Below are 12,399 nucleotides of genomic sequence, written 5' to 3' on the forward strand. Positions count from 1 at the left end.
AACACACCAGTTTTGTAAAACAACAAAAATCACATCTAATAAATTACAAACATATTTTTTTCTATACCTTGCTATATTTTTTCTATACCTTGCAGACTTTTCCATGTTAACAGCTGTCCCCAGTGGTGGGAATGTGTCATTTCAGGGTGAAAAATTTGCAAAACCGGCATGTCACCCATATTGATTGGCTCATGGCGGTCATGTTTGTTGATGTAGGAACTTTTCCTGAGGAACTTTTTTAGAGGACAGTACAAAGATAACGTATATCCAAGATTCATGCTCATGAGCAGTTGTTGTTTAAGTGTTTTACGCAAAATCCAACATAGCTGCCACACCATGTGACCGATCCATTTTTCCTTAAGTAGAATCAATCGTGGACATGAGCGCACTATGTACAAAATGTTTCACAGCTGTACTATTTACCGTTCATGAGAAGAAGACTTTTGAATATTGTCCAAACTTTTCATTAAATCCAAGATGGCTGCCACACCATGTGACCAAAGGCCGCCATATTGACCACGACACAACATCCCATAGTCCTCAACATCCGTGTCAAACTTTGTGCGTTTTGGTGCAGCCGATAAGAAGTTATAGGCAGTTTTATAGCCAGTTGCGTATGTTGATGATCATGTTGATGGAAATGTTTAATCAATTCAAGTTGACTTTACCCTATTCCTATTAAAAAATAAAACCTACTACAAAAATGTTTCCCAGTGCTGCTGGCCAATGTCCCGCCTTCCTGACTTGCATCTATCATTGATTTGTTCTCAATACTTTAAACCCGCCCTAACTACTGAATGACAGCACATTCCTACATTTCTATTTGAAGATTTAAAACGAGATTACAATCAGGATGGAGGCTTGTTAGCGGGATTTCAAGCTGTATTACAGTTAAAATATGGAGGATTTAAAACAGAATTGTGGCAAAATGTACAAAAACGCCTACACATAAAAACCCCAGAAGAAATCCCATAGAGATTTCGTTGTGGAAGACAGCAATGGAAAGAAGGTACAACTTAAGTGTGCAAGTACTGTCGAGTTACTACTATACATATTTTGACAGAAAAAAAAAATGCTCAAGCATTTTGGAAGGTAACCAAAAACACTAATTTCATACAGTATATCAAAACGGAAAGCCCCGAAAAAAACCGTTAACATTCACCAGTAAATGATGTCACTGTTAGAGAGATGTTTATAATTACACCTACAGTAGCAGTGCTGTACCTGGTCTATGAATAGAAAGGCTTTTCAGTGAGCTGTTCAGTGATGCTCCCACTACAGTAGTTGTATTATGACGTTTTTACTTGAAATCAAAATAAAAATGTTATTGTATCTCCAAGTTACCTTATGTCTCTCAAATAGCAAAATAGTTAATTACTGGAACTAGAACTTATACAGTTAACAGAGATTTCCCCAACCTATCAGTCTAGAGTTGTTAATAATCTACTTAAAGTATCTTAAACATTATTTTTTTACACTTTAAATAACTTGAAAGCCAAAATGATATAAGATCGCATATGCAGGCAATTAAACAGTAAGTTATCATCCTTATTTTTCAAAGCACCCCTGATCCATGTCAATGGATATTCTTCATATAGTGGTGATGGTCAGTCTTTCTCTGTTCTAAAGGCTGTCTGGAGACTAGCCTGTCAAATCTAAACTGGAAATAATAAGCCACTGTGGCAGTGTGCCCTGTCCTGTGTGTATTTTGTGTTCTATGTTGTATGTGGTGTGTTTTATGTTGTCAGTCATATGTTGATATAGTGGTGCACGGGATATAAATGGGTCTGTGTAGCACATGTGATTTAAAACATATAGTTGTATTTAGGTACGGGAATTGCACAATCACTTCACATGCATATACAATGTGTATTAATATGTGATCACGGGGAGTGCACAAATTAGTTCACGTGCTGGGATTCAAGTGAATAATTAATTAGTAATTGAATCCCAGCACAGCTGTAGTTGCACGAGTCACTCACTCGGGGTTGGGTGTTCGGTGAGGAGAGAATGAGAGTCGGGAGGTAGAATTAATATTTAATCACAAGAATAACAATTGCTATTTCATGCTGGAAGCACCAGCACAGTACTTGTTTGTTTGTCTGTTCATTTTGGGCAAAGTGTTGTTTTGTTTTGTGTACAGTGTTTTTCGTTTGTTTAAATCTTTTATTTGTTTGTTTATTAAAACACTGAGCGCCACTGTGTCTCAGTTTCACCCGCAGCTGCTGTGTGTTGTGGATTCATTTCCTGGCCTGACGTCACCCCTACAGTCAGCCTGTCCGCAGCCATACATCACCCACACATCCAAAGATGTTTTATATGAAAATAATATAATCTTAAAGTATTTTTAGAAGACTGGTAATCTTCATAAAAACATACCATCTACCAAGGTATGGCAAGTTGAATAAGTCGAAAAAAGTGTTGCCTTTTGGTTGACCTTTAAATACCCTTTAGGGGAAAAAAAAAAACTCAAAACGAATGTCTTCTTAATTTAAAACACATCAATGAAAACTAGTGATGACATTGCCATTGTTGTTTTTCATACTCTAGCCTGTTTCCTGGAACTCATGGGATTACTACAGGAAACATTCAGTGTCAAATCAAACAATTGAAACCAGACAACTAATCAGACGATACAAAAGCATGCTAGAGAACTCAAAGAACATTTACCTCCACAATAAGAAACCAAATATGACAGAAAAGCCTAAAGAAAAGCAACAAAAAAAATTGTATCGTAATTCCATACATCATGATGGTCAAAGTTTAGCAAATTGCATGCACCCCTGTTGTATTACCATTCAAAATGACATGGAAAGAAGTGACTTTGATCTGCAACGTTATAGGGCTTTCATTTCAAGAAAGTACCTAATAAAAAGATTTCTTTGTACTTTTCTAAATATGTCACCACATATCTTAACAGTGTCAGCATTAGGAGGTAACTCCAGCTGAATGAATGAATGCTTTCTCTGTTCAATATTGCGGGCTCTGGTGCCATGCATTTGTTTTGAAACTGAACTATACAATGTTAGTTTAACAGACAGTGCTATGTGATGCACTGGCACTATTGACCTCTGTAGGTGAGACAATGTTAAAAGCTCCAGCAAAAGCCTCATAGCTACTGTTAGACACAGTCAATGTACTTGTTCTCCCATATAAAAGTAGGGCCACCCTTAAAACCGTTGGTTTGCTAAAACCTGAGGAGGGTTTCTTGTGTATTGTTGCAGAATCATTTAGAGTACATACAAACATAATAAAAAGGTACAGTAAGGGAGGGGCAAAATATTGTTTGCTGTAAAATGTAATTGTCATAACCCAACTTCTGTGACATTCATTCATGTTTAATATTACCTCTGGCTTACTCTCCCAATACTTCTTGGAAAGTAGTTTAGGCTCATACTGGATGTGTTATGGTTACAATATCCTTTTATAAAGCCAACTTTTGATTATTATTTTTTTAATCTATTTATACGGGATAGACTTACCTTTTGAACTAAAGGTTTATTTTGAAAAAGCCATATGAACTCCACCGAACTGTTTTACTTTAAAGTCACTCTGCCCACAGACATATAAACTATTATATACAGTAAGCCCATAGAATCTAGGTAAGTTAACAGGAACCATATTAACCATTTAAATTGTGTGGAGAATAGACTAAGGCTGTGTCTGGGCCATAGATTTGCAAAGGTTATTTTCCTGTTGTCATTCAAGCAATAATTCTTAGCCTGTTATGCTGAGCATAAATATGCAGTATAACTGAACTTGCAATAAGAATAATAATTAATACACTAGTTATTACAGCATGGGCTTACTGTGTGCTTCTAATGTTCACTGCAGATTCTCAGAGGTTAGTTATTGGTTATGAAACATCTGCACTACATCAATAAAAATCAGCAAAGTTTTTGTCCAATTAAAAAAGTGCAGGTTAAGATTATTAGAAGTCCCATGCTGATTTGGGAAATGGATTATAAAAATAACAATAACTAATACTTTCCAGCTGAGAAAATACCGGTAAACAGACTAGTGCACTTAGAAACTAACTTGGACAGACAAAAGAAGAGTACGTCATATATAAAATTTGCAAAGGCAAAACGTGTAGGAGACATTGTAACCCTGTCCAGGCGATCAAATTACAGCTTAGACAATAACTTTTTATACCTTGGGAAAAGTCACACTCCCATCCCATTTGCTTTCAAGTTGTTAAAACCTGATATACAGGATGTGGTTGTGTTATTAGGTCCCCCCCAACCAAAAATTTTTTTTTTTTTAAAAATAAGTAGCCACATTAAGGGGAGACATTATGCAAAGGAGAGTAAACTATGTGTCATTCAATTAAACATGATGGAACAGTAAGTGTTTAGTGGAGGAGAAGGCTGCTGGAGTGTGTTGTACCTTGGCTTAAGAGGCTTTTCAAAGAAACTGGTATAACTGTATTAGAAAAAAACAGGGCATACAGGAAAATTGTGTAGGAACTTATTATATCTCGAAGCATTTTTTTTAAATATATATTTTTAAATATTACATTCCTAGAATTGTTTTGCTATTTAATTGTAATTGCTAAAAAGGTAGTTAAGTTGTTAAAAGAACCACAAAAACTATGAAAAAGTCCAAAATTTATGTTTTTCTTGGTTGCTCTGTTATTGTTGAAATCTTAAGAATGACCACTCCAGTGTTTACTTTCACAAAAACAAACACACACTTCCCCATCTCATTATATTTACACTAAACATAAAATTACTGATCTTTACACAGTTGAAATCTGCCGATGGTGATAAAGTCAGTCAGTCACCAAAATAGCCCTAATCCAACAGCATAACTCAAGGATAATGAACCCAGAGCTTTTAAATCATTGTCTGGACTCCTATTCAGGTTTATGAATTATTTTGATTGTGGTCAAAGCCTATGCTCAGGGTTATATTATAAAAAGACAGAAACACAAAGCCTTTGAAAAGCAAATTAATACTCCTTCTCGGTAATCATCTGCTCTTGCCTGCCATGCAAACAGCAGTTCAAATTACAGTTATAGGTTCCAGCAACGACATAGAACCCCAAGAGTGAACCACTGTTAAAGATTACTTGTGCCCAATGTTCTACAATACAAAAAAAGTTTGTTCTTGCATTCTAAATTTCAAAGATGAAACATTTGAAGAAACTTGGCACCAGGCTAAAGAAGAAGGCATAACACACTAAAGGACTTATTTTTATAAAAAAGAAAAAGAAAACCTACTTTTAAAGTATGCTGTCTTACACCATTGGTCCCCAGTAGCTTGTAATCCAGTTAGGTACTGTCAATAATGATGAATTTTTCAAGAAAAACCCGTCTTCTTGTACAGCAAAGCTGCTGAGGCTGAACTGAGCTGATGTAAGATGTCCCTCAAAAAAAAAAAAAAAAACTTCACATTCTGAGGATTTTTGGGATGCAGCCAGCAGTCCCAGAATTCCACATGTTGCACATAAGGTTTCAATTAGAACAAGTCAATGTGACCAATCACTGCAGTTTTCTGTTTGTAGACCAGGTTATACTGGCCCGAGGGACACAGAACAGGCTATAATTCACAGCAGTAGCAATTTGTGTGAAAATATTGAACTGTTAACTCTTTCTGTGGCACATAGCCAATACCAAATTATTATTTTTATTTTATATTCTTACAATATTCTTGATTTAGTCACACACAAAAAAAAACCACTAACCAAAATCTATGCTATAAACACTATTTTTGAAATGTAGTTTGTTTACAAAAGATTATGGATCAGTTATTGTCCAGCCTGTACTTTTTTCCTATCTTGACTCAATTCCAGTAGACAAAGTAAAACTTACCTCTTCCACAAAACTAAAAAAAACTTTGAATGTGGTTATTTCACAGGACCTGTGGTCAGTTTTTTCCCATTGGTGTATAAACAGGATATATAATGACTTGGAATGTAGTAAATTGAAAGAATGACCCCTCTACTAAGGATCTTCAGGTTATTTAGCCATTCATTTGTGCTGATCAGATACAAAGAGGGGCCGTATTCCAGCCTAGGTGTATGTTCCAACTTCATCCTAAAACATTTTAACCATCTTTGCTTTCCAGTACACATCTTCCAACACATAAATAAAAAATATGCCAGCCAGGGAAAGGGTATCGATCTGCATGTGTGCTTCCCCACGATTGTCAAAAATACACTGTTAGTAATTTTACAACAGAGTTCTCTGAGTAATCTTAAAACAGGTCAATCTGTTTAGAGTGTACATTTTTATGCATATACATTATAAATGCAATATACAGGTTGATATACATGTCTCCAAACTGTGGCTGATATATCACTGAAGTCTCAGCGACAAGCTGAGCTCTCCACATAGATCAAACAATAAACCCTTAGTTTACAGTCCTTAAGATGATAGCATTGAATCTCGCTGTCGAAAAATATTGTAAGACTTCTCTTCTAATTATTTATTTTAAAATTAATTAATTTGAAATTAAGAATTGTACATATTTTTCCTGACACATTGTTTATGAAGTCCATATTATGTGACATGTAAAGCCTTGATGGGCCAAATAGCCTTATCTCGTTCTCAAACTTTTCTCTTATGTTTCCAACATATCAGTCGATATATTTAAAGACTTTCTTACACTGTTTTTCACTTATTTGAATGATTCTGATGTGATGCTTTGATGTGGTCTTTTGTTCTAAATAAAAAGGTACAGATTTCTTGAAGCATGACAAACATTTGATAGCTTCTATATTTTGTCTGCTCGGCAGTTAATTACAGTGCTAGCTTTCCAGTACAGTTGAATCCAACATCTAATTAAGTGTTTATTCAATATGCATATTTACATTGCAGAAATAGTTGCTTACAGTGGCACAAATGGATTCTTGTGGAGACACTTTTCAGTTGAAATGGCATCTTATTTCCCGCAGTAAGGAATGCAGTAAATCTATACCACAAGAACAAATGAGAAAAAGATCTCGGTGTTACCCCAGAGAGCTCTGGAAACATTTTAATTGAGGTGAGATTGGTGCTTGGTTACAAGATAACTATTTAGAAATTATGCAGGAAAGATTTCTTTTAATTAAGGCAATCTGTTTCAAAATCCAGTTTAATGAACAAGGGGTTTCTACACCATAAAGCACAGATGTTTATTGGCGCTTATTTTTGTGTGATTGTCCTGCAATGTATCCTGTTGCATTATTGCAGTTTCATTTTAAAATGGGTCCATCCAAAATTTGACTTGATAATTAATACCAGTATCACAGTCAACTATCCCATCACATAAACAAACAAAACGATGAACTTAAAACATTTAAAAATTGTATCCCAATTGTATCCCTGAAACTCAATGCCTATATATTGATGAACTTTAGCATCATATTAGGGGTGTGGTGACAAGATTGATGGTGGATAAAAGTCTAAGAGAAATTTGAAAGAGTGAAGGGCATTGAATTTCCTTCCCGTTTTTTCACTGACAAAATTGATATTTTGTTATAGTCTATTCTAACCACAGATGATGTCAACACAGTCAAGGTTGCCACTTTGTCTGATAAGAAAAAGGGGTGAAGAATACAGGGAGTAAATCTATTTCTGAAAGACTGAATTTGTAAGTACTTTTCCACTTCACAATTGAGTAGATTGCTACAGTAAATGTATACTGAAGCACAATGAAAATGCAACAGTCTAAGTTTTACATCAATAACTCATTGGGCACATACATAATGTTATTTACATTTCAAATAGTGAGCAGATAGGTTTGTTGAGTGTTTGAGTAGTACTGTTCCTTGGGATAACAAAATACTGAGCTCAAGTCATATGATTTCATAAAAAGGGCAGGTGCTCAGTGTTTGGTATTTGAGTTGAGTTAACCGTCAAAATGAGTTGATTAAGAATCTGTATGAATAGCTATTCGAAAAGACATGATTTTAATTAATGCAAGAACAGCGAAAGATATGACCATGCCCCGCTTGAGTAATGAAGATCGTCTGGTTGCTATCGGCATGATTGAAGGCAGCCTGTCTGTGAGAGAAGTTGACCAAAGAATGAGAGTTTCTGCTTCAACAATCAGCAGACTAGTCCAGAGAAAGCAGGAAACCAGCTCTGTGAGGAACAGGCCATGTCCTGGAAGGCAGAGGGTCACCACACCGGCCCAGGACTGTCATATCCGTCTGATCCATCTACGTAATCGTTTTCACAGAACTAGAAATTCCAGGAAGAAATAACCCAGCCATCAGCAAAATGGCAGTAGCTTGCCATCTGCATGAAAATGATTTGCATGCTCGGAGGCTGTTCAGGGGTAACATGTTGACAGCTGAGAGACAAAATAGCCTTCTTCTGTGGGCCAGAGAACATCTGAGGTGGTGGCAGAGAGTGGTGGAGTGTTTTATTCACTGATGAATGCCGTTTTGCCCTTGACAGACCTGACGGAAGACAACATGTGTGGAGACGTCGTGGTGAGCATTATGCTGACTGTTGCGTTGTTCAGGCCAACTGGTGGGGCGGTGGAAGTGTGATGATGTGAGGAGGAATCTTCTTGGTGCAGATTGAGGGTAACCTTACTGCTCAGCGATACGTTGATGAAGTCCTTGAGGCAAGTTTTTCCGTTCCTGCAAGCCAATCCGGAAGTGCCAATTTTCCAGCAGGACAATGCAAGACCACACAGTGCTAGGATTACAATTGCACGACTTCAAGAAAACAATGTCAAAGTCTTGTCGTGGCCAGCTTTTTCTTCTGACTTGAGTCCAATAGAACATCTGTGGGACCAAATTGCCAGTGCCATCCACAGGAGACAACCACGACCAGCCAACCTTCGCCAGCTGGCTGCAGCTGCACAGGAAGAGTGGTGGAACATCCCACAGCAGTCTGATCAGGTCTAAGCTTAAACGCTGCCAGGATTGTGTTAATGTTCAGGGATGTCATACACAATACTAACTTTGTAATGTTTTTATTTTTACAGTGTATCACGTTTCATACTGAAAACTTATGGTTTTTTAATCTGATTTTTGTTCACATTTTCTGTGATTTTTTTTATATCTATGTTTAAAATATTTGATTAAACCCATTAGACCTGAGTGTTGCATTTCTTATGTGCATCTGTATATTTTCAGTTTTAGTTCAGTTGTTTTTTTGGTGTTTTTATTGTAACCCTCTCAAATGGAGCTCTTAAAGAAATTCACCATAGAACTAGAACAGCTTACTGCTAGAAAGTACGCAGCACACATTTTTGGCAATGGATTACAAAAAGTGCGTGTCCAAAAAAACAAACACATTCCTGTGTTGAAAGCAGCTCCCATAACATTACAATTTCTGGTTATCCTAATGATGCGTTAACTGTGTTCGCAAATAAAAATCTTTTATTGCCCTCTATGCATTATATATGACAGAATTTACCTGTGAATGGGTTTCTTCCAGTTTGGAGTGGACTCCACACAACATTGGAACCTTTCCGCTGTCAGGCTAGGAAAAAACATGGACAAACCGCCCTCTTCTCCCAGAAGAAGGTCTTTTATATCCATGCATCATAACGCCACTCCCACCCGATAGTATAAAGGGAAATGACGCAGAAGGGTCAGATGTCCTGTATTTTATCTATACACCAAAACCGTGGGGGAAGGTGGGTGGGAAGACAGCTGTAGAGTCCACTCCGAACAGGAAGAAACCCATTTACAGGTAAATTCCATCTTCTTACCAGTTCTTTGTGTATTCCACACAACATTAAAAACCACCGTATACCAAAGAATAAAAAAGGGCGGTGAAAAGGAGAAATGTGAATGCTGTTTAAGACCTTTCCTCTACAATGGATAAGACTGTGTGAGCAAACTGGTGAGAGGTGGAAATATCCAAGTTATAGTGTTTCTTGAAAGTGTGAAAGGAAGACCAAGTTGCTGCCAAACAAATATCAGCAATAGGAACATTCCTAATATTTGCCCAGGAAGTAGCCACACCTCTGAGAGAATGAGCCTTGACGTGCTTCACAAGCGGTCTTCCTTCAAATTCGTAACAGAGTTATGGTCTGTTTTGTCACTGGTCTGCCCTTAATGAGAGAGGCAAATTAGATGAACAGCTGACCACTATTCCAAAGGGATTTGGTCCTGGATATATAGATCAATAACGTCCGTCTGACATCCAGCAGATGCAATTTATTATCTTCCTCCGACTGATGAGGTAGAGGATGAAATGCTGGTATGATTATCGCTTTTGATAGCTGAAACTCTGAGACAATCTTAGGAAGAAAAGAAGGATTAGGTCGGCAGACGATCCTATCTTTAAAAGACTGCATATATGGCTCATCAATGACCAGGGCCTGCAGTTCACTGACACGGCAAGCCAATATAATCCCAGTCAGGAAGGCCGTTTTCAAAGTGAGGTGTTTCACATCAGCTGATGCCATAGGCTCAAATGGAGGATGCATGAGATGCCTCAGTACAAGAGACAAACTCCACTGGGGTACAATGTAACGTGCGGGGGCTCTCAGATGTAGGAGCCCCTTGAAGAACCTACTCACTAGTGGATGGGATCCCGCTGATACACCAGCCCATCCTGGCAGAAAGCTAGAGATTGCAGATGAATAGACCTTAATAGATAAAACACAGAGACCTCTGTCCATCAAGTGTCTCAGCAATTCAAGAAATCCTGGCAGCAATATAGAAACAGGATCAACGGCCTTAGATATGCACCAAGTCACAAATTCTGACAATTTTGTAGAATAACATTCGTAGGTAGATTTTTTCTTTGCTGCCAGCAGAACCTCAGTAACTGTTTCGGCTATGCCCAACTCTTAGAATTCTTGCTTTCAGCAGCCATGCTGCTAACCGGAAGTACAGGGGTTTCCATGGAGTACTCCCCCCCCCCAATCTAGAGATAGTAGGTCTCTCCTAATGGGTATTTGAACTGGTCCCTGTTGTGCCATGTTTAGGACAGGTGCTACCAATATCACCTGCGCCTGGTACGCTTTCTGTAACACCTTTGGAATGAGGGGAAAAGTTGGGAAAGCATACAGAAGACCCACCCCCCAGGGAATGGAGAACGTGTCTGATGCTAGGGCACCCTGATGAGGGAAGCGGCTGCAGAATAGCGGAAGGTAGGTATTTTCAGGGGACGAGAATAGATCCACTTGAGGGCGACCCCATTTCTGAAAGAGTAGCTGAACCACCTCCTCACAGAGTCACCACTCGTATGGACTTGCGCGTCTGCTCAGACTGTCTGGCAACATGCTTTGCTTCCCTGGTAGGCAGACGGCATGTAGTTTGTTGCCTTCATTGCTGCACCACCTTCCAAGCTTCAGTGCCAGAGAGCACAGGGACCAGGATTTTGTCCCCCCTGGTGGTTTATCTAGTGTACTGCCACAGTGTTGTCTAGATATACCTGGACAGACCTGCCGCTGAGTGTGGGACGGAAATGTTGAAGTGCCAGAAATACAGCTAAGAGCTCCAGGAAGTTTATATGTTGTGAACGTTGGTAGAGATCCCAGGACCCTAGCGTCCTGAATCCCCTCATGTGAGCATCCCACCCCATCAGGGAGGCATCTGAGAACAGGATATCCTCTGGTTGCTGGCTCCTGAAAGGACGGCCTAGATCTAGTGTATTGGTGGAAATCCACCAGTTTGCATCTTGCTTTGCTCTAGTGGGTATTTTCACCTGGTTCGAGGGTGACTGTAGAGGAGACCACTGACGAAGAAGACAGTGCTGGAGACCCCTCATGTGCAGGCAGGCGTTCTGTACCAAGAGAATGGCTGACGCAATGTGACCCAGCAGTTGCTGGAATGCACTCGCTGGAGCAGAGCTGAACTTTAGAAATCTCACTACGAGTCTCCTTATCGTAGCTCTTCTGTCAGGAGACAGAGTGGCAGTAGTTGAAGGAGTATCTAGACACCCCCAAAAAAGGAGATCCTCCCTGTAGGAACCAGCATGGATTTTTCTGTTTCACCATCAGACCTAGCTGTTGAAAATGATCAACCATTGTAGCAAGATCCTGGATAGCTTGCTGTTGTGACTGAGCTGCTAGCAACCAGTCATCTATATAGGGGAACACATGAATCCCTGACCCCTCAGAGAAGCAGCAGCCACTGACATCAGCTTCGTGAAGACCCAGAGAGCTGTTGAAATTCCAAATGGGAGCACAGATTTGAAAATGTTGCCCTCTTATGGTGAATCTGAGGTATTGTCGGTGTGGGTCCCAGAATGGCACATGCAAGTATGCGTCCTTCAGGTCCACTAGTGCCAGCCACATGATGGAGCCAGTGACTATATTACCTGGTGGAGAGTCAGCATCTTGAAGGTTGGAGATGCTATAAATTTGTTGAGCCTCCTGAGGTCTAAGATCGGTCTGAGTTTCCCTGGTTCTTTCCCTTTTTTCTCTTTTTGGAACCACAAAGTAATGGTAATAAAACACTTGACCCTGCTATTTTAACATGTTTGGCATGTTATTT

The 12,399-nt window shown here is 38.9% G+C and overlaps 1 protein-coding gene across 3 annotated transcripts in view; it reads right to left on the reverse strand.

Annotated features, from left to right (window-relative positions):
• The window catches only part of LOC117417313 (discoidin domain-containing receptor 2), a 44,896-nt gene extending 39,531 nt beyond the window's left edge, over positions 1-5,365 (reverse strand). For all 3 annotated transcript variants that reach the window (XM_059034738.1, XM_034029368.3, XM_034029369.3), the window contains exon 1: positions 5,225-5,365. The gene's annotated coding sequence lies outside the window, so the exon portion shown is untranslated. The remainder of the gene's footprint in view (positions 1-5,224) is intronic.
• Positions 5,366-12,399: the final 7,034 nt, after the last annotated feature.

Source organism: Acipenser ruthenus, chromosome 12 (assembly GCF_902713425.1).
Source record: "Acipenser ruthenus chromosome 12, fAciRut3.2 maternal haplotype, whole genome shotgun sequence".
NCBI lineage: Eukaryota > Metazoa > Chordata > Actinopteri > Acipenseriformes > Acipenseridae > Acipenser > Acipenser ruthenus.